Source organism: Arvicanthis niloticus, chromosome 2, assembly GCF_011762505.2.
Source record: "Arvicanthis niloticus isolate mArvNil1 chromosome 2, mArvNil1.pat.X, whole genome shotgun sequence".
Lineage (NCBI taxonomy): Eukaryota > Metazoa > Chordata > Mammalia > Rodentia > Muridae > Arvicanthis > Arvicanthis niloticus.
In genome coordinates this window covers 22507816-22534383 of record NC_047659.1, presented here as the reverse complement: position 1 = coordinate 22534383, position 26568 = coordinate 22507816, and the positions used below count along the sequence as shown (strand labels likewise).

At 38.0% G+C, this 26568-nt stretch overlaps 1 protein-coding gene across 13 annotated transcripts in view; it reads left to right on the top strand.

Moving 5' to 3' along the window:
- The first annotated feature begins 135 nt into the window (after positions 1-135).
- Qtman (queuosine-tRNA mannosyltransferase) overlaps positions 136-26568 on the top strand; it is a 345771-nt gene continuing 319338 nt past the window's right edge. For 5 of the 13 annotated variants that reach the window (XM_076928705.1, XM_076928707.1, XM_076928710.1 and 2 more), the window contains exons 1-2: positions 491-607; positions 22508-22606. The gene's annotated coding sequence lies outside the window, so the exon portion shown is untranslated. Of the gene's footprint in view, positions 156-204; positions 224-487; positions 608-22507; positions 22607-26568 lie in introns of those variants that run through there. The other 8 variants (XM_076928708.1, XM_076928706.1, XM_076928709.1 and 5 more) reach the window with 7 other exon arrangements.

The following is a 26568-nucleotide window of genomic DNA, read 5'->3' as shown; positions in this document are numbered from 1 at the left end:
GGAATCCGGAGGGAGGGAAAGTGGGGCGTGCTGACCAATACATGCAGGAGGGTGTGCGCTTGCCATGCGGGGTCCGTGAGGCTTAGGCGCGCCCGGAAGTTAAGGAAAGCGACTACAGGTGCCGGCTAGCCACCTGCCGAAGAACGAGCGACCCGGTGAGTCAGCCCACAGACCTCTCAGTAGGAAGAGAAGGCCGCAGCGCGAGCGGAGGCAGCGACCAGAGGTGTGAGCGAGTACGGAAAAGCCGAAGGGGCGGCGGGGGCGCTGGCTTGACTGGAAAGCGTACGAGGGGCCCGTGGGCGGAGAGCAGGTGTGAGGAGCCGCGCCGCCGTTGGAGAGTTTGCCCGCACCGAGCGGCCTCTGAGTCAGGGGGACTGCGCGTGGAGCCTGCCGCCTGGGGGCGGGGCCTCACGCTTGTGGGCGGGGCGGGGCGGGGCGAGGGCGGGACCGGCGCCTGACGCGCCCCAAGGCCGCTGCCGCCGCAGCGGGGAGGGGCTGCGGCCTCGGTGGCGGCCGCGGGGGAGGGGCTCGGCGTCAGCGCGTCGCCAGCTGGGCCGTCGGTGGCCTGGAGGGAGCCGTGGAGGAGGAGGAGGAGGAGGAGGAGGAGGTGAGTCGTCTTGGCTGGGAGCTGCGCTGGCCGCGGGAGGCGGGGAGCGCGGCCCCTCCCTCCCGGCGCCCGCCTCGCGGGGCCGCGCGGCGCGGAGTTCCCAGTGGGGCGGCGGCCGCGAGGAGCGGAGGGGGAGGAGGGCGGAGCCGGGGCCGCGCTTCCCGGGCGCACGCGCGGCCTTCTGCTCTGTCGGGCTGTCTTGTGGGTCCCCGGCGACGCTTCTCCCCGCGCGGAGCCGGGGACGGACAGAGTCCAGGCCGACACTAGGACATCTCCCGCGCGGCGAGACCCTGGCCCGAGTTTTTCTAGTCGGGATCCCGGCGTCCCACACCTCGGGCGGCGAGACCCAACACCTCGCGCCTCCCATTAGTGGATTCGGCATAGGCCTGAGGTTTCTGCAGGATTCCGCCAGTCCGGGCGTTCTCCAGCGAGGAAGGGTTCTTGGAGTTAATAAGTCTTTACAACTAACTGAACAACAGCAAAGTTGCATTAATACATCAATTTAACCCTTGATCTGGCGGTAGGCAGCGTCAGCACCCCTACTCCCACTCCGAGGGGCTAGTGCAACTTTTATAGTCTCAGGACTACGACCCATAAGCTTTGACATAATTCTTAAGTTAGTGCCTTGAGGCCCTGTGATGGGTGGTTCAAAGAAAAGGGCTTACATTTTCCCTCCCACCTGTATCACAGTTTGGAAGTGGAAACGGTGAGTTGAAGGTGATCGTTCCACATGCCTAGGAGGATCCTTGTCCCCTCCTGTGCCCAGCTTGGCTGGCTTAGTACCCTTGAAGATGACTTTAAAGCTTCCTGTAGTGGTTAGGTAAAGGAACTGCTGGGGGGGAAAAAGGCAGTATAGCTTAACAGAGCCATTTTATTGTGTTAAATTAACCTGTTTTACCGTAAGCTTTAGCAATGACAGGAGTTACGTGTTGGAACCTACATACCAAGTGAGATACTGACTTTTAATTAGTGCATTCCAGGTTTTGATGTGGAATAGATTCTTAACTTCAACTGAGAAGAATTATACAGTTGTCCTTAGGGTCTTGCTCTGTATTTCATGAAACAGTTTAATATTGAGGGTTGGGGAAAGACGTTTTGAATCAGGATACTCCGAGAAACTTAAACCATTAGTAGGTAACACCTACTAATAATACACTTTATAACACCATAGTGTCCTTACTTTTGTTCTGAAATCATGTTAACATTTTTACCATATAAATCATAGGCTAATAGGATTTCCTGTTGATGAGGACCTCAGCAGTGTAGTCCAGCTTCACCATTTTACATTTTCAAGAGATTTAGAAGTAACTAACAGTTTGCCTTTATTAAGCATTTAACTACTTGAAACCTTGTGATGGACACACCTTTGTACTAAACTTGATCTTGGTTTGGCCAACTCCCCACCCTCACTCCTCAGTCCATTGAGCAAAGGGAAATGCTTTTCTGAGCTCTGGTTCTTTCCCTCTTGATTATGGTATCTTAAAACCTGCCAAGTAATCACTGCCTTTCTTCTTTATCCTCCCTTTCAGATCATGTAAGAATGATTTCTAATTTTGACACATTAGATACAGATGGTACACTTACTTGTAGTTAGCAAACTATTCTTACATTTCTAAGTTGAAGCATTTCTTTTTATTTTAGTTTAAAAAATTGAATTTAGTAATTTTCTGTTTAAGAAGTATTCAGATTTCGGCTTTTCTTTTTCTGAAACAGGTTCTTATATCGCCTAGGCTCGGGAATTCAGTATGTTGGTGATGGTGGTCTTGAGTTCCTCATCCTCATGGCTCCACTTTCCACCATGCTGGCATTTTACTAGTCATTGTCTTTAAAAAACATGGGTGTTTTTTTGTTTTGTTTTTTTTTTTTGTTTTTTTGAGACAGGGTTTCTCTGTGTAGCCATGGCTGTCCTGGAACTCACTCTGTAGACCAGGCTGACCTTGAACTCAGAAATCCTCCTGTCTCTGCCTCCCAAGGGCTGGGATTAAAGGCGTGAGCCACCACTGCCCAGCAAACATGTTTATTTTAATTAAATTGTATGTGTGTATACACACGTGAATCCAGGTTTTTATGGAAGCCAGAGGTGACAGATGCCCTGGAGTTGGAGTTGTGTAGATTCTGGGAACTCAACTTGGGTCTTCTGTAAAAGGAATACATATTTTAATAAAAATTAAAAATGTATTCTTCTCTCATATATCAATATCCCGACCACAGTTTCTCATCCCTCCTTTCCTCCCAGTCCTTTCTCCCCCACTACTCCTCCGTTGCTCTTCAGAAGGCAACAGGCCTCTCATGAGTATCAACCAAACAAGACATATTAAGTTGCAGTAAGACTAGGAACCTCCCCTCATATTAATGCCGGACAAGGCAACTCAGTAGGAGGAAAATGGTCTCAAAAGCAGGCAAAAGACCTAGAGAAAGCCTTGCTCCCACTGTTAGTAGTCTCACAAGAGGACCAAGCTGCACAACTGTAACATGTATGCAGAGGGCTTAGGGCAAACCCATGCAAGCTCCCTGGTTGATGGTTCAGTCTTTGTGAGCCCCTGTGAGCCCAAGTCAGTTGATTCTGTGGGTTTTCTTGTGGCATCCTTGACCTCTCAGGCTCCTAGAATCCTTTCTTCTGCAGTTTTTGTTTGACTGTGGGTCTCTGCTGAGAATTGGACTAGGCACCAATCTATGAGTATAGCATAATATCATTAGGAATCATTTCAGTGATTTGTTCTGTTTTATTTTATTTTGCCAGTTGTCTTTGCTATCCAGCCACTGGGTTCTGGCCCTCTAGGTTGGGTGAGTGGTGGGCTTCCTCTCTTTGAATGAATCTCAAGCTGGACCAGTCATTGGTTAGCTACTCCCACAATTTCTGTGTCATCTTTACCTCAGAACATCTTGTAGACAGGACAAATTTTAGGACAAAGATTTCACATTCGTAACTGATAGATCAGTTCTGTCCCTGTCATTCATATTCTTGAATTGGGTAGTCTGTGTCCCAGAAGATTGGTATACCAATAGTTTTAGAGTTATATTGTGTATGACTATGATATTCAGTAGAAGCAGAGATTCAATTAAAAAATCCTAAAACGCAGGAGCCCTGGGGTCCTTGTTTGGGTGGGTTGGGATTTTTTTATCTCTCACAGCACAGTGGTAAAAACTTACTGAATATTTATTCCCTCTATGTCTTTTCTTGGTAGGTGTTTTTGGAAAGATGGCCATATGTTCTTAATCTGTATGGCTAGTGTCAAATGCACTGGATAGATATTCTGTAAATGCTTTGGTCTTTTGGTAGATGAGTGCCTGGAAATACAAAATTATGATTTTACTAAAATTGAAATTACTAATTTTTTCTTGTGTTGAACCAGTACTGAAAGAGAGAATACCAAGGTATATAATATTTTAGAAAAATTGGGGAAAGAAGCATTAATTTTGTTCTTTAATGTCACTGAAAAATTTCAGTGTACAGGTATATGAATTTAGTGATAGAATACCTCCTTTATACTAGAGTAATGTGAAATTTCTACTGGAGCAAAGTTTGATAACCATGAATTCAGCAACCTTCAATTGTTACCGTAGGCCATATTTTGAAGTTTTGGTTTCACTTTATACAGATGTATTCTTCAGCCTGTAGAATGCATAAATAACATGATTTGGGAGTTTGGACTACTTTGTCAAGCTATCCTAGAATGATATTTTAATGTAGTATGCTTTATGTTGCTCGTAATTCTAAAATACTGTGAGTCTTCTCTTTCTTTTATGCATATACTTATGTTTTTTTTCTAGATCAAAATAATGTGTTTGTGTATGAAAGCAAAACAAAATAAGAAACATTTCATGGTTTCTTTCACAGAGTACAGTTTGAAAAGCTGATAGAGTTGGGCCTAGCAAATAAATATATAGTCAGGCCAGTTCTACAGTGATTACTATTTGAAGATGTGAAGTTCTAGGTCATAACCTTTACAGTGATACTGTCTTTGAACTACATTCATTTTTTTTTTCTACTGAGTTTGTTATCAAAGCAAGTTTATAGTAGAAGCAGATGGGACTTAATTCCATGAAGCTGTCATCTTGCGTCTGCCAATGCAGTATGCCCCAGTCTTCCTTTCAGATCAGTCTCTTTCGCACAGAGGGTGAATATACTCCCTACCTCCTTGCCCCCCAGAATCTCTTTTGGTGGAAGTCAGAGTTGTACCTTGATCATTCATTCTTTATTATATTATGCTATATATACCCTTGGCAATATACTCTGTGTGCATCTGAGAGTTTATTTTTAAACACATTTCTCATTAGGAGCTTTACAAATGTATGACTGTAACATATCAAAAGTATGTAAGAGACACTCAGATATTTCATAAAGTTAAAAGAATTTAGGATATAGAATGAGGTAAGAGTTTGTAGAAATACATAAATTTTTCCTCCTTGTGACAATTAACTTGAACAAATGATACATTTTTTGAATATTTGTCTAAAAAAGTAATCAGGACTTTTTGTGACTGACTGACCCACCAACCCTCCTCCCTCCCTTCTTCCCTATCCCTCCCTCCCTTCCTTTTCAGAACCCTTGTGGAACTAGAACATTCTCTTTGCTTAAGCACCAGGAACAGATTGGCCAAGTCCTCCCTTCTCTACATAGGAAACTAAGGCCTGTTTTTATCTGCAGATAGTAGAGGTCTTGGCAGAATCAGGGTACTGAGTTTGAATCTTCTAGATTCATACTCATTGCACTGCTCTTGAGATACTGAAATATAGATTCTTGGGCTGTTAGCATTTGTAACATTTTTGAGGTTCAGCTTTTCATATGGATCAGAACTCTAGGACATCCAGGATTTATCCAGTCATGACTTAGAACCCTTTCCTGGCTAGCCTCTAGTTAGCTTAGAATTATTTTGTCTGTTTTGAGTGGTTGATATTTTTAAGTGTTTGACTTTCTGCCCTATGGTTTCTTCATTTTGATAAGCTTTATTTTGATAAGGTGTTCATTATATATTTCTGTAATATGGTCATTTTCTGTTTTGTAGACTGTGTATACTTTAAAAGTGAGACTGCATATCTCACAGCAAGTTATTAATATTAGTCAATATAGCCATTCTAATAGTAAATTCTAGATTAGTGTTGGGGGACAGTGTCCATAGAAAATATATAATATATTGAAGAAATTTAGAGATTTTATTGCCAATGTTAGTATTTGGAGGTTTTGTATTTTAAATTATAGACATCCATATAAAAATGATTTCAGTCTTCTTAGAGACATATACTTAAGGTGTAAAAATTTCATGATGTTGAATTGTAAGGCACTGCACATTTCAGTGTATTTTCAGTTTGATGAATATGTATATATTATTTTATATTTCTTACACATAGAAATTTTATGGCACTATAAAGAAGTGAGTTTAATGACCCCATTTTTGTTCATTAGTAATTATATACTAAAGACTAAATTCTCATTACAAGGCCCTTAAATTACTGCCTATAAAAGGAGAGACCTCTTTGATTTTGTTCTCCATACAATTCTAGTTATTGTATTGAGGGAAGTCATCAAACTCTTTAGTAGTCTAAACCTTTAATTTGGTTTTAGAACAGCAGTCATATATTGAACTCTCAAATTGCCATGTCTTTAACAAGTAATGCAAACACTCTGTATTAAAAAGGTAATGACCATAACTTTTCTTGGAGGGTTTCTTGTACTAATTTTTTAAAGAGGACATTTGAGCTAAATTTTCCATAGAAGCCGAAATCTCAAACATTTAATGATAGTCGAGTACATGTGCATGTGTAGAAGGGAAGATGGCAGTTTTTGTAGTGGTGTCTTTAAGTGGACAATTTACTAATTATGTTGAGGTAAACATTTTACAACTCTAAAGGAAAACTTCAATTATCTGAATGAAGTGAAGTATGTAAAATTGATTCAGATAAGTGGGGGAACTCTTACTTTAAATGATGCATGTTAAAAGATATGACCTCAATCTTCACCCCCCTCCCCCTTTATGGTTGTCATTCGCTTTTACATTATTGCATTGTCATTCATTTTGGTCACGATAGGAGTCATTGATGGGAGGAAGTAGTGATGAGCTGTAGGTTTTTTTTCTTTTTTTATTAATATCTCTTTCCCCAAATCTGGAATGATGTTCTGTGACATTAGTAATTGTTTATCTCTGGCTCATACTGCCTTCTGTTTTAGTGATATCCCAGAGCCTTTCATTTTGTCAGGTTCCTCACAAACATGTTTGGACTCTGAGAATATGATTTGATTGAAATTAGACCACATTCCTCTTTAATCCACAAATGCTTATACTTTTAAAAAGTTGGGTTTTCAACAAGTAGATTGAACTTGGTCACTCTTTAACAGCTATTTTGTAGTGTAAATGCTTGAATTAGAAACAAACCTCAGGGCATGACTCCTGACCTTTGTAGATTCTAACTTGAAATGGAATTTTTTTCTGATTAATCGAGGTTTAGGAAAATGATTTCTGTTGCAGATGACTTAGGTTTTCAGTACTTTTGGCTTTGAAAGTTATTGTTTAATTTACAGATGGCGTCTGTAGCTGTGATGACATTACCTTTTAAGTGTCTTCCTTTTAATGTAAACAACTCACATAAATGTGCGCTGACATTACATAAGTCAATTTACCTTATTCTTTAATATTTCCTATAAATGATCTTCTTGAAGCATGTGAGAACGTACCTGTTATCAACATGTGCTTTTTTATTTGTTGATTTTTAAGATGTAAGTTGACTAATATCTTGATTGATTTGGGCAGAGTGTGGTTTTAGCAAGTGCTGTATCAACTTTGTAAGCAGTTGGTGAGTCATTGATACTTTCTTTAATAAATCTGCATGTATAAGCAAAGATTTTGGGCTTAGGAGTCAGTTGAGAGTGATTTAGATTTTTGTACAATATAAGCAGTAGGTCTTGGGAGGAAGTAGGTATTTAAACATGTATGAATTTCAGTTTCCTTGTGTTTGAAATGGAGGTGATATCATATGGCACTTAAAAATGGTCTTTGGTGCAATAATTTATGCTCATATTTAAATGGTATGAATTAATACACTATCTAGCTCATATGCTATTTTAAATAGAAGATATAAGTAGTCAAGTAACTAAAAACAAGTAACTTTTCAAATAGAGATCTGGTTCATTCTGTTTACACATAATATGCTGATATGTGGTATAAAGGGGCAGAATATACTGTCTTATGGTTTAGATGTCACCCAAAGGGCTTGGTTTCTAAAGTGGTGCTAATAGCAGGGGCTCTTAGAAAGGTAGAACTTAAAATGGCAAGGTATTAAAGAGTACTGGAGGAATCATGAGACACTGGGCTAATAATTTCTGTTTCCTAGCTTGAGATGTATTAACTCCAACTTGTTCTTTCACTGTGTTATTCTTCCCTTGCCAGAAGTATTCATGTATAGAAGATAAATTATCAAGACTTAATGTTAGATATGCATTGTTTATGTCAGAATCTAAGGTATATTAGCAGCTGTTTTTGTGACCACGAACAAACTTCCTCTGCTTCTAATCTGGATTTCTTCATCTATGGCATAGTAGCTAATGAATAGATATCTAAGAGGATTAAATGAGATAATGTTTGTATATGCAGAGTCAATGCTGATTGCTGTTATTTGTATTACTATTAAGTTCCAGAACACATGAGAGCATTTTCAATTAAAAGCAAAATTATAAATGCAGACACTTGGTACACAAGTTGTATAGGGATATTTACTACAGATTTGGAGATTCCACCTAATCATTTATAGCTTTCTGCATTTCCTTAAAATAGTAGTTCTCAAGCTGGACAGTGGTGATGCCTTTAAGTCTAGCACTTGGAGGAGAGGTCAGTACATCTTGGAGTTCAAGGCCAGCCTTGTTTATGGAGTGAGTTCGAGGACAGCTAGGGCTACACAGAGAAACTGTCTGGGAAACAAGCAAGTAAGCAAGCGAGCGAGCAAATAAGCAAATAAACAAACAGAAAGAGATAGTAGTTCTCAGAATATGTTATGTCTACTTGTTAGCAGGCGGGGCCCACAAAATTAAGATGATTATCATAGTAATAAAACTTCTTGCCTTTTTGACCTGAAATTTGTCTTGTGGTTTAAAAACAAGAATGTGTAAATCTTTGGACATCTTCATAGAAATTAAATGCCAGGGATGCCATGCTACACTAGTAATTGTATATGTCTCATGTGACATATGTATTTAAAGACACTAAAAACATCAAATATCCAGTCATCTTCACTTCAGAAGGTACTTGAGGCAGAAGTAACAGTGAAATTTTAAAATTTTAATGTATTAGTCTTTCTTTTAATATTTCCTGAGGTGAAATTGGAAGAATACAAAAGGCACTTCTGATTTATATACAGTATATATTGCTTGTCTAAAGGAAAAAATCCCTCATTCTTTTTTCCCGGTTATTAAAGCTAGCCTCATTTTTAAAAATATGAAATACCACATCTACTTTAAAGAGTCACTAGAAAAGAAACTATGATGATTTAGACATCTGTCATTCATTTTCATGAAAATAAAGAAGAGAATCTGTCACTTTAAGGGCAACAACTGTTCCCAAAGATAAAAATCTAAATTTTTATATGAAAATTAAAAATTTTAGAAAACCATTGTTACCTGCTATGTTCTTATCAGCTTATCAATATTTGAAAACTTCTCTGTCAACACAGTGATACTAATGAATGTTTGCTGTTATATAATGAATTATGATAAGATTTGTATCAGTAAACCAGTAGTTTTAAAATGAGAACTGTTACAAGTAAGGACGAAAGATCCTTTCAAACAGCAAGTAAAATAATAATAATAAAAAAAAGTCTGTGTTAGGATGCACATTATAACTAGCCCTTAAGAAACTCCTGTTTTGCTAAGTTTTGGTATATTTGATCATAAATATGATCCTTTATATGAATAGGTTATTAGTATTAACATATTTTTCTTGCTGTTTTGTTAAGCCATTTTTTTCATATAGCTTAGTCAAAACTGTATTTCACAGCAGAATCAATGTAGAAGCAGATACGGGAATCCACTTGTCTTCTCATAAGCTAAACACATTGATAGTATTATTTTCTTACTAAGCTCTTGTATTTTGAAAAGTGTTTTTATTTTAAATATTACATATCTTATTAGGTTTATGATGATTTAACAAATAGTATCTTACTTTCTAATACAATAAATATTGATAATTTTAATACATAAAAGTATTTTGGAGTGACCTAACAATTTTTAAGAATACAAAAGGAGTTTAGACACTAAGAAATTTAAGAACTCTGTTTTTTTTTTTTTTTTTTTAATTAAGGTCAATGAATGGCATCTTAAATATTTAGTCTTTTTAGGATTTCTTTAAATATGTACATGTAACTAGTTTATTGTCTTAATTTTAAGGCTCTCTAGTATTGGACTTTGTGTCACTTTAGAAATAGGCAAGGTTCTTGCATGTCTTCAAAGATTTATATTTTTAAGATTGATGCCAGCCAAGTAGCTACTTTAAGTTGAGATAATAGTAATTTCAGTTAACCTCTTCTTTCCTGATACCCTCTGTGTCATTGTGAGCTTTGACATGAGTTTATGCTCAAAGAGATACAGATAACCTGGGCTTCCTTGGTAGGTGGATGTAGCATTTGGATAAAGTAGGTTTATCAGTAGTGGGAAGAAAAAAGGAAATATAATATGTACTCTTTCGAGGCAGATACTAAAACAAGTGAGAGATGTTTCAAGGTGAATATTCTTATGTGAGAAAGACAACAATATTTCTGTTATATTCTTATATTTGGTATTTATGTGAACTGAGCTGAAGAATAGAAGAACAGGCAATTTTTGAAGGCTCAACTCCTAGGTCAAAAGTTTGAAGGTTCAAAGCGAAGTAGAAATCATTGAGGCCAGGAGAAGTCAAAATATTCAGGTTGTCAAGATGCACAAAGACATTCACATGTCAGAGTGGTTGTTAGAGCATGGTGGAAGCGACAGTCAGCATGCATAGTAATGTCAGAAAATGTTCAGCTCTGAAAATAGGAGAGACCTCCATTACAGTTTATACAGAGTAGAAGTCTAGAACTAGGAGAGCTTCTGATATGGAAGAGTCCAGTATTGGAGACTTGAAGCTGAGCTGTTTGTTCCTGCTCAAGGTCCTTTGATTAAGGGAAGCCTACACCAAGGGGCAGAACAAAGGGAATATAGCTGTCTACATTGGAGGGAGATACTGCGTGGGTGGGAAGTGAGACAGGCAAACGTTATTAACACAGCGCACCCTTGGTATCATAGTTTCTATACCAAAAACTTCTCTAGGCTAAGAGTTGGTGGACTTTTCCCTTTAAAGGACCCAGATGGTAAGTATTTTGGGCTGGTGTATTTTGTGGCTCATAATCCAGTATGCTGTTTTTGGTAAGAAAGCAGCTGTAGAGAAGTAGTGAAGGAACATTGACCCTTGTTTAGTAGGTGTTATTTATGGAGGTTGAAAATTGATTCCATGTTGTTTTCACATGTCACAGAATATAAGTTAATTTTTTTAATTATTTAAAAATATAAAACCTACTTTAGGTTATACCTCTATAAGAACAGGCAGCAGTGCTGATTTTACTTTTGTGTTCTAGCTTGCTGACCTCTGTTTGAGGAAGTATCGTATCAGTTATGATGAAGAGAGTTTGGCAGTACTGAAATAGATGTTCTCTAGGACAATGCTGTTAGTGATAATGTCTTGTAGGTGACACTAATGATAAAAATCCATTTAAGTATTTAGATGTGACATCTGCAGCAGGTTCTAATCATTCAGTTATGAGACAGACTGGAAACTTGACAAGGATTGTCACCTACTGTGCAGAGACAGCCAAAATCCATTACAGAAATTGTCTGGGTGAGCTGCCTGCTGGGGCCAGTGATGCACCGTTAGACAAAGATGGTGAAAGAGAAGTTTGCTGTATCTTTGGCGTGACTAGCTGAGAGTATGTATGGCACAAGTATGGTGTTAAGCTGTGTGATTCCAAAACCTTTATGGCTACATAAAAAAAAAAAAAAAAAAAAAAAAAAGGTAGTGGTGGTTAGTTTAGTTGAAGTAAATTTGATCTTTATTTGCGGAATGTAAACTACATTATCATTCCGTAATGATATGTAGTAATTGCCTTGGTAATCTGACTCTAAAGATACTGTTTTCATTCATGAAACTTACATAGTTATTACTTTTTAGGGTTGAATTCTAAAGGGAAATGCAATGAAGAATGACAGCTGTTTACTAGACTAGGTTAGTTTAAGCGCTATAATGTTTTTTTTTTATACATTTTAAATCAAAATATAATTGTATTACGTCTCCCTTTTCTGTTATCCTTTCAGACTCTTCCAGATCTCTTCCCTGCAACCTCTCTTATGGCTTCCCCACTCTCAAATTAATAGTCTCTTTTTCTTTATTATTGTTACACACACACACACACACACACACACACACACACAAACACACACACACACACAAATACATAAATACATCCTACTGAGTCTGTTTGTGTTGTTTTGTGTGTCTATAGTTAGGGCTCATCCCTTGGAGAGGGTAATTCTTCCCCTTTCAGCAGTCATTTGTTGCCATGTAGTTCTTTGTCTAAGGGATGGAGTGACCTATTGAAAATTCTCCTCTTTCATGTTAGCATGTTTATTGGTATTGTCATTTGTTTGGGTCTTGTTTATGCAACCATTTTTAGAAGAGACTGTTTCACAGCAGACTTCCTAGTGCTATGGCCCTTAAGATTGTTCCAGTCCCATGGGCTGGTGACGTGGCTCAGTGGTTAAGAGCACTGACTGCTCTTCTGGAGGTCCTGAGTTCAAATCCCAGCAACCACATGGTGGCTCACAGCCATCTGTAATGAAATCTGATGCCCTCTTCTAGGGTTCCTGAAGACAGCTACAGTGTACTTACATATAAATAAATAAATAAATAAATAAATAAACCTTAAAAAAAAAAAGATTGTTCCAGTCCCTCCTTTGCAGGACTTGTGCTCTCTGGGCCCCTCATACATTTGCGTTGTGTCCAGTTGTGGCTCTCCATTTACTTTAAAGAGGTTTCCTTGATGAGGGGTGGTAGCTACACGTATCTGTCACATAAGGAATACATTTAGAATGTAGTGAGGAATTATGTGATGGCTGTGAATGGTTGTCAGAAGAGTGACATAGCTGGGTCATATGGTAGCTTGTTTTCAGTTTTGAGGATTCTCTATACTGACTTCTAGAGTCGCTGCACCACTGCATGCTGTGGACAGTGACTGAGACTGAGGGTTTGTTCCTCCTTTCCATGGCCACACCAGTGTTTATTGTCAGTTGTTTCTTATCTAAGCAGTTCTGACTGGTTAAGATCTAAAAGTTGTTTTAATTTGCATTTCTCTAACCACTAACCCGTTTTGAGGTGTTTCTTAGTACTTTTATTTCTTTGGTTTAGAACTTTGTTTAGATCCCTAGTCCATTTTTTTTTTTTTTTTTTTTTAGTTGGGTCATTTGTTTCCTTGATGCTTTGTTTTTTGAGGTTTTTTTTGTATATTCTGCATATTAATCCTTTGACAGATTAAATAGCAAACAAATTCTTTTCTATTCTGTGGCTTTCCTTTTTACTCAGTTGATCATTTCCTTATCTGTACAGAAGCTGTTTAGTTTCATGAGCGCCTCCTTCCCCCCCCCCCCCATTCCTGAGTAAATAATGGATTTCTAGTTAGAGGGGTCTGCCCTACACCTAAATCTCGTAGGAAACTGACCATGTTGTTTTGTTGTTGTTGTTCTTTTGTTGTTGTTGTTTTTAGCAGTTTTAGGTTTTAGTGTTTGAGGTTTCACATGGATGTAATCATTTTTGTTCGGGTAATAGATGCAGATCTAATTTCATTCTTCTGCCATATGAATCTACAGTTTTCCCAGCACCATTTCTTAAAGATGCTGTCTGTTCCCCAATAATCACTCCAATTTTCTCATGTAAATTTTACTTGGGATTCTTGAGACTATGTTGTCATGTGACTAAAGTATATTTGTATTTGCAAAAAGCTACTTAGAAGTTTTCTATGAAAATATCTCTGAACTGTGGCAGCATGCACAGGGCTGGCATGGGTCTGGGCCAGATGGAGTCTCAGCCCAGAGAAAAATGGACACATGCCCCCATCTCTAACTCTGAAGCTATCTCTCTTTGATAACCACTAGCAAATGAAAAACTAGTTTTTCTCCAATGGAGTCTCACTGGGGATACAGACCACTCTCAAGGACAGACATCTTGCCCAGCAGTAGCTAGCCAACACCAAGAGAAGTTAATGTCATTTTTGGAGGTTCTTTGTTTTATAAAATTTTAACAGGGCTTTTTTCTTTTAAACCTTATAGATAAGATACATTTAATAAAAGATGTGACTTTAACATTGATAGCAAGTTCAAATTAGTAAGTCTATGGTATATTATGAAATTTGGTATAAGGGGGGAAGGAACAGTAAATTGAGCACTGGGGATTATGGCTGTTAGTTCTTTCTTTTAGTGTAAATCCTTTTCATAATGTAATAATTCAGAAAAATACATAAATATGTATTTATGTAGACTATAGTTTTATATATATAGACTATATAGTCTATACATAATATAGTCTCTCTCTATAGACAATAGTTATTGTTAATTGTCCATATTAAACAATAGTTATTGTTAATTGTCCATATTAAAATTGAGAATCACATCATAAAAGTGAAAAAAAAACCAGTTTACAGTAGAATAGATGGTGCCATTTTACTGGAGACTGTAGTTGAAGATTAAGTTGTATTAATCTTGGAGGTGATACTTAAGCCTTTAACTGATTTGTTAAATATAAAAAAGAGTTCAAAACTAATCTTTTGGCTAGGTCTGTAGCTCAGAAGTAGAGTTTTCTTAACATTCATGAGGCCTTAGAGTTAATTCCTACATTTGTCCAAAACAACAAAGCAAATTAATTTTGTGGTGGCGTGCATGCCTATATGTATACAGGTGTGGAGGTTAGTGATTTTCATTGAATGTTGCCATCTGTCACTCTCTGGCTCAGTTTTTTGAGACAGGTTCTCTCACTGAACTTGAAACTTACTGAAGGCTTGGAAGGAGTGTTAGCCTGCATTACCAGTGAGGCCCTGGCATCCTCCTTGTTGTCTCCCAGTGGTAGAGCATGCTGCCTAGTGTTCTACCTGTCTTTTTTTTTTTTTTTTTTTTTTTTTTTTTTTAACATGGGTGTTTGAGAATCGGAACTTCTGTTAGTTTCCTGGCTGATGCAAGGTGTTCAACTTAACTTCTCTCCATCCTCACTACCGCATAGCCCAGAAACTGTAGACCTAGTTGATCATGGATTGAGACCTCTGAAAATGTAAGGCCAAATCAGTCTTTCTTCCTCTTAACTTCTGTCATGTATTTAATAGTCACAATGGAAAAGTCTGACTTTTGGTAGAGTGTTTACCAAAGTTCTTTTAAACCAGACATTGAGAAAGATACTGTACATAAGTTATTTTCAGATCAGTCTATGGCCTTTAAAGTAGTAGTGTCTCAATGTCCTGATGAGAATGTTAGAAGCAAAATAATACATCTGTGTAACCTTCAAGTGAGAAGTGATATCCTCTACAGCTAGTGATGCATCTTGTTCAAAGACTTTTTTTTTTTTTTTTTTTTTTGTGGTATGGTGATTGGTAAGTAAAAAAAAAATAAAAGAAAATCAGCCTGCACTATGAGTAAATTTTAACAGCTTTTAATACTAGTGACACCTTGTTGGTATAGGATGATGTTGGAATCACCTTGAGAAGCAGTGATGATACAATTGCAGTTAGTGTATCTGAACTTTAGAACTCAGCAATTTATTGAGTTGTCTTTGGTGTCAGTATAGTATTGTTTAGCTCCACTTGTATGACAGAAAATGCCTATACAAAAATGTGGTAATAAGCCATTATAGAAATGGATGCACATTGTAAGCTGAATTGGATGAACTCCAAATAGAACGTGTAGAAAATGTACTTGAAGGAAAGCACTATGTTAAAAGAACCAGCAAAAGAAAATAAAAGCATGTACTCCATTTAGTTCAGTTGATTAATTTCCTGGTTTAATAAGATTTTCATTTTGTTAAGCAGAGTGTTAGTGAGCACTTAGAACAGAATAAGTAAGACATTTTACTAGGCATTCATGGAAGGCAAAGATGGCTGTGACATTTTTGTTCTTAGCATCTGTTTCAATGTAAATAGTTGAAGTTCCTCTGTAGAAGATGACATAGGTGGGCTATGTGTTTACGTGTCAGTGCTATTGCAATGGGAAAGACTGCTATGTGCATTGAGATTCAGCGTACACGGTATGGAGGAGACCATGGTTAAGATGGCTGTTTGAAGGAGAGCAGATGAAGTGGGAGACAGGTCTTGTATTTTAGCGTGAGGGATAGACAGAGGCATGAAGGTGGGTATAGATGGATTGAGGATAGCTGGGAAGAGGTAGTGCTGGTTCACGTGGGATGCCTAAAGCTTAGAAAACTCTTCTGACTATTAGTTAAGGATGTATACCCACAGGTTAATTACACTAGTGGTTTTGATGTTTTTATATGTCATTTGTGTTTTTCTTAATGCCTAAAATGTTTTAATGAGAAAGAGTGTGCATTATCTAGTTGGAAATACCACTCATTTAAAAACCTGGATGTTATAAGCATTATAACCAAAGTTAATAATTAAGACCAAAGTTCTCAGTGTAATTAAAATGCCTCTTTTTCCTCTTTGCTGGTTAGTTTTTGTCGCCTTGACTAAAAGTAGGCACCTGGGAAGAGGTAACTTCAGTTGAGGAATTTTTGTCAGATTGGCCTATGGGCAAGCCTATCTGTGGTTTTTTTTTTTTTTTTTTTTTTTTTTTTTGGATTAATGATTGATGTAGAATGGCCTATCCTTCTATGAGAGATGCCATCCCTGGGTTATATAAGAAAGCAAGCTGAGAAGGCCATGGAGCCAAACCAGTAAACAACATTCTTCTGTGGTCTTTGCTTCAATTCCTGTCTCCAGGTTCTTGCTTGTGTTCTTGTCATGGCTTTCTGTCATGATGGACTGTAACTTGTTAAGTTAAACCCTTTTCTCCTCAAGTTGTTTTTGGTGGTTGTTTTATCACAACAGAAAAAAAAAAAAAAAAACCAAACCTAGTAATTCTCTTTGATTTGAAACACTAAAATACAGAGAAGCCACTTTAAAACAATTTGTACATATTGTCCTAAGAAGTATTAGGCAGTATAGTTAGTTTTAATAACAAGTGATTTTTTTTCTTTTTCTTTTTTTTCTTAAACTGCCCTAGAATAAGAATGAGTATCTTGATGTTAGTTGTCATCTTTAAATATCTATAGCTTTAGGAATGTGTCTGTTCACATTAGTATAGTAAATGTACACCTTAGCAATCTACATTGAAGTACCTAGCAGACTTGTGTGGATTTTTGTAAATTAGAGCACACACAATCCATTGGTCTTGGTGCTGAGTCCTTGATATATTCAAATATGGAATACTTTCTAAAAGTTAAAAAAAAAGTTAACACATATACCCAAGTATATAAATACACATAATTTTCAGTGATTAGTTTTAAAAAATGGTAACCATAATTCCATAAGGTTTTTTAAAGGAATGTGATTCTTTTATTAATGAGTATTATACACATGAATGACTTTCAGAAGGATCTGGAAAGATGGCTTAGTGTGTAAGTGGCTTACTACTTTTGCAGAGGACCTGAATTTGCTTCCCAGGCTGGCCTCAAAGAACTCACAGAGACCTGCCCACCTTTACCGCTTAAGAGTGCTAGGATTAAATGTGTGCACCATTATGCCATGTTTCTATGAAAGCATTTCTGAGTTAGTTAACTGAGATGGAAATACTCACCCTAAATGTGGGTGGTACCATAGTATGGGGTTCTAGAATGCATGGAAAGGAGGAAGTATTTATCTATGTTTTTTTTTAAAGAATTATTTATTTTAGTTATATGAATATACTGTGGCTGTCTTCATATACAACCAGAAGATGACATTAGAAAGATGACATCAGATCCAGTTACAGGTAGTTGTTAGCCACCATGTGATTGCTGGGAATTGAACTCAGGACCTCTGGAAGAACAGTCAGTGCTCTTAACAGTTGAGCCATCTCTCTAGCCCCTCTAGTGAGGCTGGATACCACTTCTTGATAGATGCAATATAACCATTTTTTTTCACACTTTTTGCTATGACCTTTCTGCTGCTCTTACTTCCCTCCGTGATGAAGTGTGCCCTTGAACTGGGAAGCAGAATAAATTCTTTAAGTTATTTTTGTCAGGTATTTTATCACAATAACATACAGAACAACTAATACAACAACAATAACAACAACAACAACAACATATTATTATTATTATTATTAATTATAGCTCCTGAGAGAAGGAGGGGTGCCAAGAGAGTAATTACCCTACTTTGTGTTTTATGAGCAAGCTTCTTATGGTTCCGTAGTGGATTTGATTTACTAATTTCCATGAGCAGTATCAAGTATTTTTTTCCCCCTGATATTTGTTCATGGTTTATGGCCTTGCACCTTTTCCAGTAGCTCTGGCTGGCCTGGGACTGTAGCTCACTATTCTTGGAGGCCTGGAAATCACAGCAATCCTGCCATAGCCTTTCAAGGCCTGAAATAATAGCCAGTGTTCCATCTGCTTTCCTTCCCTTCCTTTGCCTTTTCTCCCCTCCCCTCTGCTCCCCCTTCTCTTTTTCTTCTCATTTTCCATCCTTGAGTTTTTCTTGCTTTACGTAAATGCAGATAAAGCATGCACATGAGCTGTTCTTTTCATTTCCTTCTCTGTGAAGTAGTTGTTGGTATTGGCAATGCTACTGGCCACTTGTGCTTCTCCTTCCACAGTGGTTGTATGGCTCTTGAATGAAACATACATGTTCTCAGCACAGTAACATTGCTATAATGACAACTTCTAGCTCCCTGATGTTGTAGAGCAAGAGCATGTAGAAACAAGTGGGAAGCACTTATGTTGTTTTCTAGTTGCTTCCATAACCAAATATTAGATACCAGGGACTGGATCTTCCATCTTGCCATACCCTTGTGTCATTTTTTTGGGAGTTACAATTAGTTGTGGGACGGTGAAAGGATAGCTTGGTTTCTGGTGGAGCACTGGCTAAAGATGGCTGGAGGCCCAACAGGTATTCCTGCAAAGGGAAGGCACACATTTTCCCACACTCCCAGACTCCAGGCTCCTGACAGGAGGCTGAAGACCTCCATTGATCAGTGCCTTTCAGTTACATAGGGCAATACTCCTATCATCCCCTCCACAGGTAGAGGGTGTGACTACAGGCCTCAGGGCCTTAATGAGATACCTAAAGGCCAGAGGGTGTAGCCAATTAAGCATTTCTTCCAAGACCCTCCTCCTTACAAAAGATATTTAACCAAAGGTCTGCCATGAGGTCGGAGGGGGGGTGGGGGTGGTTACAGCTTCGTCCACTTTCTGCCATTACAATAAACCTTTAAAACCATGGACTTCCTTGGGTCATCCCACCCCCCCCCCCCCCCCCACCCCCCCGTGGGAAACTGTGGAGAAGGTCTTTGACTACCAAGCTGCTGCTTAATCTCTGGCTAGGCTAGAAGACTTCTCTACGTTCCTGCCAGGAGGCCTGCCAACTCAAGCAAGCTAGCCTACCTAGCCAAGCAAGAGCGAGTGCTGTGACCAAGAGTCTCCTCTCCGAGGGCCACTGCTGGATCTTCTCTCCCTCTCTGCTGCAGGCTGGTCCAGCCTGTATGCCCACTCCTTCTCTGTTCTTCCACGACTCCCAGCAACGTCTGGGAGCCCAAGGACAGAGACCACCAGTCTCTCGGTCAGCTGCTTCGGCCAGAGACCTCCACTCAGTAGCTCTGCCCCCACAGGACTTCAGGCTGAGACCTCTCCACACCCGGGCAGAGCCCCTAGGCTTCTCAGCCCAGTGTCCGCCTGATGCTGCGTGGAGTGAACTTAGTCAAATTCCTGTGCTTCTGCTTCCCTAAGCCGTGACAGACTCACGGGATCCACAACTCAGCCCAACAGGACCCATGCCCACTAGCTACAGCCTTGCAGTTTTTCACTTTAATTTTCTGTCTGGCTTTTGTGGGATGAGCTTCTTAGTCCTCTTTTGAACATTTTTTTAACCTCATAGGAGGTCTAGGCAGGAATAAGTCGGAGGTGGCAGCTACTATGCTGAGAAAGAGGCTCCCTCTGTTCTTTTGATGCTTATTCTGACAGGTGGGATGGCATCTCAGTGTACTTTTGATTTTCAGTTCCGTGATGACTTGTATATTAATTTGAAAGATGTCTTTTCAATTCTTTTGTACAGTTATTAATTTGATTTATTTGTTCTATTGGTGTTTTTTGAGTTTCTTACTTAAGTAAATTAGTAAGTCCTTTGTATCAATCAGACCAGAATCTTGACATCGTCTTGGCTTAGTTTCACATCCACAGACCATCTGTTAATATTCTGTGTTACTTCTGACCACTTTGAATCACCTCATACTGCTTCCTGATCCAAGCCATTGTCATCTCTTATTTGGGTTACTGTATTAGCCTCCTGATTGTTGTAACCTCATACCTAGTGCTGTAGTCTACTTTCTGTGCAGGAACCAGTGTAATTGCTAAGATGTAATTAAAATCCCATGATTCAAAACTCCAGTTAAGTATAGGCACCTATAGACTCCTCTATAAAATTCCCTCATTGCAATCCAATTTGTTTGTTTGTTTGTTTGTTCTGTCTTATTTACCACCCTGCATCCACACTTAGTACTATATTATTTTTTGAGCAGGTTTTCCGGGAGGCCTTTCCATTTGCTCTACTGTGTGCATCCTCTCTCTCCTTTTCTTCCCTCCCTCTTGGTTCCTTTCTTTTCCTTTCTTTCTCTCTACCTCCCTTTATTTTTCCTGCTCCCTGAGGGCAGTAGTCTCATTGCAGCCCAGCCTGTGCTTGCACTCAGTCCTCCTATGTTAGCCTCCTAAATGCCAGGATTACAGGCTTATGCCACTATGCCTGCTTTCTTGGGTCTTGATAGGTTAAATCTCTTTTAGAACCTTCTTTGGGCATCTTAAGTAAAAATGTGCTTCATTTTTCAACTGCTTTATTTTTCTCATTACTACTTTCCCAAACTGATTTGGGAAATCATATTTCTCTTAATAATTATTTCTCTATATTTCTCTTAATAATTTTGCAGTTTGCATTTTCTTTTAGAAAGAAAGCTTTGAAGTACAGGAACAACCCTGCCTCCCATCCCCCACCCCCACCACACTTTTTAAATTTTTTTAATTTAATTTTTTTACTTTTTTGGTGTTTTGAGTAGGGTTTCTCTATAGTCTTGGCTGTCCTGGAACAGAGATCCTCCTGCCTCTACCTTTCAAGTGCTGTGATTAAAGGTGTGGGCCACCACTGCCTGGCTGAGAACTTTAATAAAACTTTAATTTTACTATTTTACTATTGTACCACTAAACTTAGAACCTTTCCCTACAGTGTGGATATTTAATGCTTAATTTGGCAGATAAACAAAAGACAATAGGAGACTAATTTTATAGGGATTAGACCTGTAGTAAAGCCTCATTTTTGATCGGAAACTTTTGGGAATGTTAGATGGTTACTGATTTTAATATTGTAAATAGTCATAGCTACAATTCATAAAATAAATACACTTATTTTAAGTAAATAGGTTGATGAATTTTGACAAATACATGTTCTTATGTAACTGTTACTCTAATCAAGATATAGAACATTTTCTCTTTTTAAAGATAAATTTATTTACTTAAAAATTAGCATACAGAATATTCAGCTTTATTATGATATTTTTCCAAACAAAATTTGTTATTGTTTGGTCCTTTTCTCCCACCCTTTGCCTACCTTTATAGACTTCTACCCGTGTGGCTTCATTTCTGACTATGTGTTACACTTGTTAGTTTGCCTTACCGTCTGCTCCTCAGTATTTCTTCCTCATTCTTCTCTTTCCAATTTCATAATCTATACTCACGTTTACACCCATCTATTTGTGTGTTCGCGTCCCCCCACATATGCACACATGTCAAAATCTAGGATTCACAGATGAGAGAGAATATGTGATATTTGTCTGAGTTTGGATTATCTCCCTTTATATAATACTTTCCAGACCAACTCATTTCTGTGCATAGTTCATTTTCCTTCACAACTGAGTATAATCCTGTTACCCATTCATATATTGATGAACATTTTGGCTGATTCCATTTCTTTGCTACTGTGAATAGTGCAGCAGTAAACAAGTGTCTCTATAGTAGACTGTATACTCATTTGGGAATATGTTCAGGAGTGGTAACTTTCATACTGATTTTTACCCTTCCACCAGCAGTTAATGAGGGTTTTTCTTTTCAAATATCCTTACTAACATTTATTCTCACCTGCTTCTTTGCTAATACCTATTCTGACTGAAATAAGATGGAATTTCAAGGTTATTTTAATTTGCATTTCCCTGATGGCTAATGATATTGGGTACTTTAAAAATATGTATCTAACACTCCCCTTCCCTCTGCCCTTGAAGAGGATTTACAATTGGTTATCCAATATCAAATGGTCAGCCCGAAAATGTATACATACAAGTACCATTATCTGGACTAAGCAGGTTGTATTTATATATTTAGTAATAAACACACAAACCCACCCCTCAGGTTTTCAGATAACTTCTTTGATCCATTTTGAATTGGTTATTTTTTTCAGGGTAAGAGAGAGAGGGAATTCTAATCTCATTTTCCGCAGATGAATATTCAGTTTTACCAGGACCATTTGTTGAATAGGCTTTTCCTCCAGTGTTTGTTTATTTTTTCACATATGTGCAGTATATATGCATTTATTCATGCTTGCACTTACACATACTTACATATGCATAGGTGTGCATACATGTGGAGGTCAGAGATTGACACTGAATGCCTTATTTTATTTCCTTTTCTCTACATATTGGAGAAGATGCTCTTGCTGAACCTGGAGCTACTGATGTGGCCTGTCTAGCTAGCCAGCATGCCCCAAAGATCCTGTGTTTGTGACTCCTCAGTGTTGGTATTACAGGTGGGCCATTCTGACAACCTTTATTTATGTGGGTAGTAGGCCTGTAATTTCTTTATGCCTGTATAGAAAGTACTTCACCTAACTGATCCATTTCTTCAGATCCCCTAAGTGCATGGTTTTGACATCTTTGTCAAAAATGAGGTGACTATAGCTGTACAAATTTTTGGGTTCTTTATTCTGTTCTATTCGGCTGCATGTCTGTTTTGTGCCAGTGTCATGTTATCTTTGTCCCTGTACCTCTATAGCGTTATCTAATGCCAGGTATTGTAATACTTCTAGTAGTATTCTTTTTTTTTTTTTTTTTGTTAGAATTGTTTTGATGATCTGTGATCTTTTTTATTTCCATATGAATTTTTAAATGTTTTTCTAGTTCTGTGAGTAATGACATTGGAATTTTGTTTAATAATGAATTGAATCTGTAGATTAACTTTGATAACATAGCCATTTCACAAGATTAATTAGCCAATCCAAAACCATGGAAGGTCTTTCCATCATTGTCTTTTTAGTGCCTTGAAAATTTTTATTATAGAAGTCATTCACTTCTTTGTTTACATTTTTTCCTTGGGGTTACTTTTACTATTAACATTATCATCATTATTATTATTTAGAACTGTTGTGAATGGGATGTTTTTCAAATTTCATTTCCAGCATATTTGTTACCGGTATATATGAAAATAATGAATTTTATGTGTTGATTTTGTATCCTGTAACTTTACTGAGAGGGTTTACTAGATCTAAAGAATTTTCTGAGTAGGGTTCTCCAAGTATAAAATCATGTAATCTGCAAGTAGGGAAAAATTGTCTTCTTTCTTATTTTATACTATTTTTTAGCTTTTTCCTATTGTTCTAGTTAAGAGTTTAAGTATTATATAGAATAATAGTAGATAGAGATAGATTCCTTTCCAGATATTAGGGGAAATATTCTCCATTTCTCTTACGTAGTGTATAGTGGCATTAGGTTTGTCATACAGTCTTTATTATTTTGAAGTATTTCCCCCTTGATTTTTCTAAGACTTTTAACAGGAAGGCATAATGGAGTTTGTTAAATGCCTTTCTGTATCTGTCATAATGCTTATATGATTTTTGTCTTGGGTGTGTTGCATTTATTGATTGTTGTATGTTAAAAACAACCTGTGCCCATGGAAGGAAATCTACTTGGTCATGATAAATGATCTTCCTACTGTGTCCTTGAATTTGGTTTGTAAGTATTCTGTTGAAGTTTCTCCCTCCCTCCCTCCCTCCCTCCCTCCCTCCCTCCTTTCCTTCCTCCCTCCCTCCCTTCCTCCCTCCCTTCCTTCCTTCCTTCCTTCCTTCCTTCCTTCCTTTCTTCCTTCCTTCCTTCCTTTTTAAATCACTTTTGGTATCAGGGTAATACTAGAATTAATTTAGTAGTATTCTTTGTGTTTTGATTTGATATTTGTGGATAGCTTGAGAAGTGTTGGTATTAGAGTCTTCTTAAAAGTGTATTACAATTAAGCAATGACTTAATCTCCTGGATGGAGATCCAGGACTGGGTTTTTCTGTGTGGGAAGCTTTTTTTTCTTTTCTTTTAGATGAATTATTTTATGTGTGTGTGTGTGTGTGTGTGTGTGTGTGTGTGTGTGTGTGAGAGAGAGAGAGAGAGAGAGAGAGAGAGAGAGACACACACACACCTTGTGGGGATCAGGTTTTCCGTTCTATTTGGTGCTAGGAGGTTGGACTCAGGTCATACATGGCAGCAAAGTGCCTTTACTAGCTGACCCATCTCTTTGGTCCCTTGAGGGACTCTTAATTTACACTATTAGTCTGCTTAGGTTATATTCCTGGCTTCAGTTTTTGTATTGGTATTAGTTACTTGTCTTATTAATGCAACAAAATACCTAGCTAAACAAACTAAAAAAGTAAAATTTAAATTTAGCTCCTGGTTTTGAAGTTATAGCTCATTATAGAGTGAAAGGCATGGCCACTGGGACATGGAGCCCCTCTCTCTCTCTTTCTCTTTCTCTCCTCCCTCTTCCCCTTCCTTCTTCTCTCCTTGATTTTTCTTTTATTAAAAATAGGTTGTTTTCTCATATAATATATACTGATTATAGTTTTCCCACCTTTCTTCCCCTTTGGATCCACTCTCTTTCTGTCTTTCGTTAGAAAAAAGAGGCTTCTAAGAGATAATGCTAGGTTATAATATTAACCAAACATGACAAAATAAAATACAGTAAGATGAAGTAAAAACTACCATATTGAAATTGGACATGGCAGCCCAACAGGAGGTAAAGCAGCTTTCTTCCATGGATAACTCATGGTTTTGGCATGTTTGACATCCTGAAGTGTACATTTTAATGATGTAGTGGGTTTTTTCTTTCTTTCTTTCTTTTTTTTTTTCTTGGCTGCTCTATGCAGTGTCCTTTCAGTGCCTCTCTGCTGGAACAATGACCCTACCATACATTACCACAGTCAGTGTGTGGAAGTATGCTTTAAGGTCTAGTTTTATATACTCTATGTCAAACCAGTACTGTGTTGTCTTTTTTTTTTTTTTTTCCCCCACTGCCATATTCTACTGCCAACTTAGGATGGAGCCATGGCTTCTTGGACCATAGTTGCCTCAGCCTTTGTGTGTTGACCCTGGGAAGCACTTTTCAAGGTGACTGGTTTTGAGCAGGGGAACTTCTTCAGTGAGACATTCTCAATTTAGATTTTCTCCCTTTTAACTGATTGATTATTTTTACAAGATAGAACCTTCCATGGGTGGAATCTTGCCCTCAGGACACTTTTTCTGTTGTCTCTATGTAGAGTACCAAGGTTCTCTTTACTAGCCCTGATCTCTTTTATTTTAGTGGCTTATGAATTAGTCTTATCTATAATTTTTTCATTAAGCAGTAGCTGTGCCACATTCTATATCTGATCTTAAAATTTCCTTCTACCAAAACAAAAATCTAGACCATTACTTTATTTTTTTTTCCCATTTTTATTAGGTATTTTATTTACACTTCAGATGCCATCCCCTTTCCCCATTCCCCCCCCCCCCCCCCTTAGAAAGCCCCTATCTCATGCCCCCTTTCCCTTTTTGCATTTATACATTTTTAAAAAAATGTTAATCATAGGCTTTATAAGTTTGGTATTGCTCAATCAGAGGTATAACCCACTACCCAACCTAGATATATCAACTATCTTTGACTTAGACCATTACTTTAAATCAGAAGTCTCTCATGTTCAGACAGAATATATCTGAATATGCCAGAATATGCCACAATATAACAGGCATGGCTTCTAGCCCAGTTCTTTTGAGTTTTTGTTGTCCTCTCCAACCCTGTGAGCTGTATCTCCACTACCCATAGTTCTCTTAGTATGCTTGTTGTTAAAGGTGTCACCAGAATGATGCATTAATTTCTGCTTACAGTGTTTTGGTCTTTTCTAACCCAAAGATCCAAGTGCTTCCATATTCCTCCAGTAACACTTCCAAAGGCCAAGACCCCTCTGGTCAAATTTATCATAGTAGCAGCCCCACATCTTGGTACCAGTTTTTAGTATTAGCTATTTTATGTGTTGTTGGGATGGAAGTCATGACAAGAGCACCTTAAAGAAGGGGGATTTATTTTGGCTCACAATTCCTGTCCATATAGTCCCTAATGGCTTGGAGTATGGTGGGAGAAGCAGGATTAAGTTGGTCACATTACATCCATAACCAGCAAGAAGGTAGACATGACGGTTTAGCTCAGTTCCTCCTTTTTTTTTTTTTTTTGGTCAATCAGTTGGGGTAGGTCTTCCTACATTGATTTATGTAATCTCTTCTAGACATGCTCTGAGGTTTGTCTCTAATGTGATTCTAGATTCTAAAAGCCATCATAGTAGATTATATAAAAATTTATTTCTCCAATACTTTCTAGCTTTCTGAAACCTAATTTTTCAAAGTATTATCTGATGAGCTTCCAGATTTCATTGGTGTCTTTGTAGCATCTCTATTCATCTTTAATTTTATTAATTTGAGT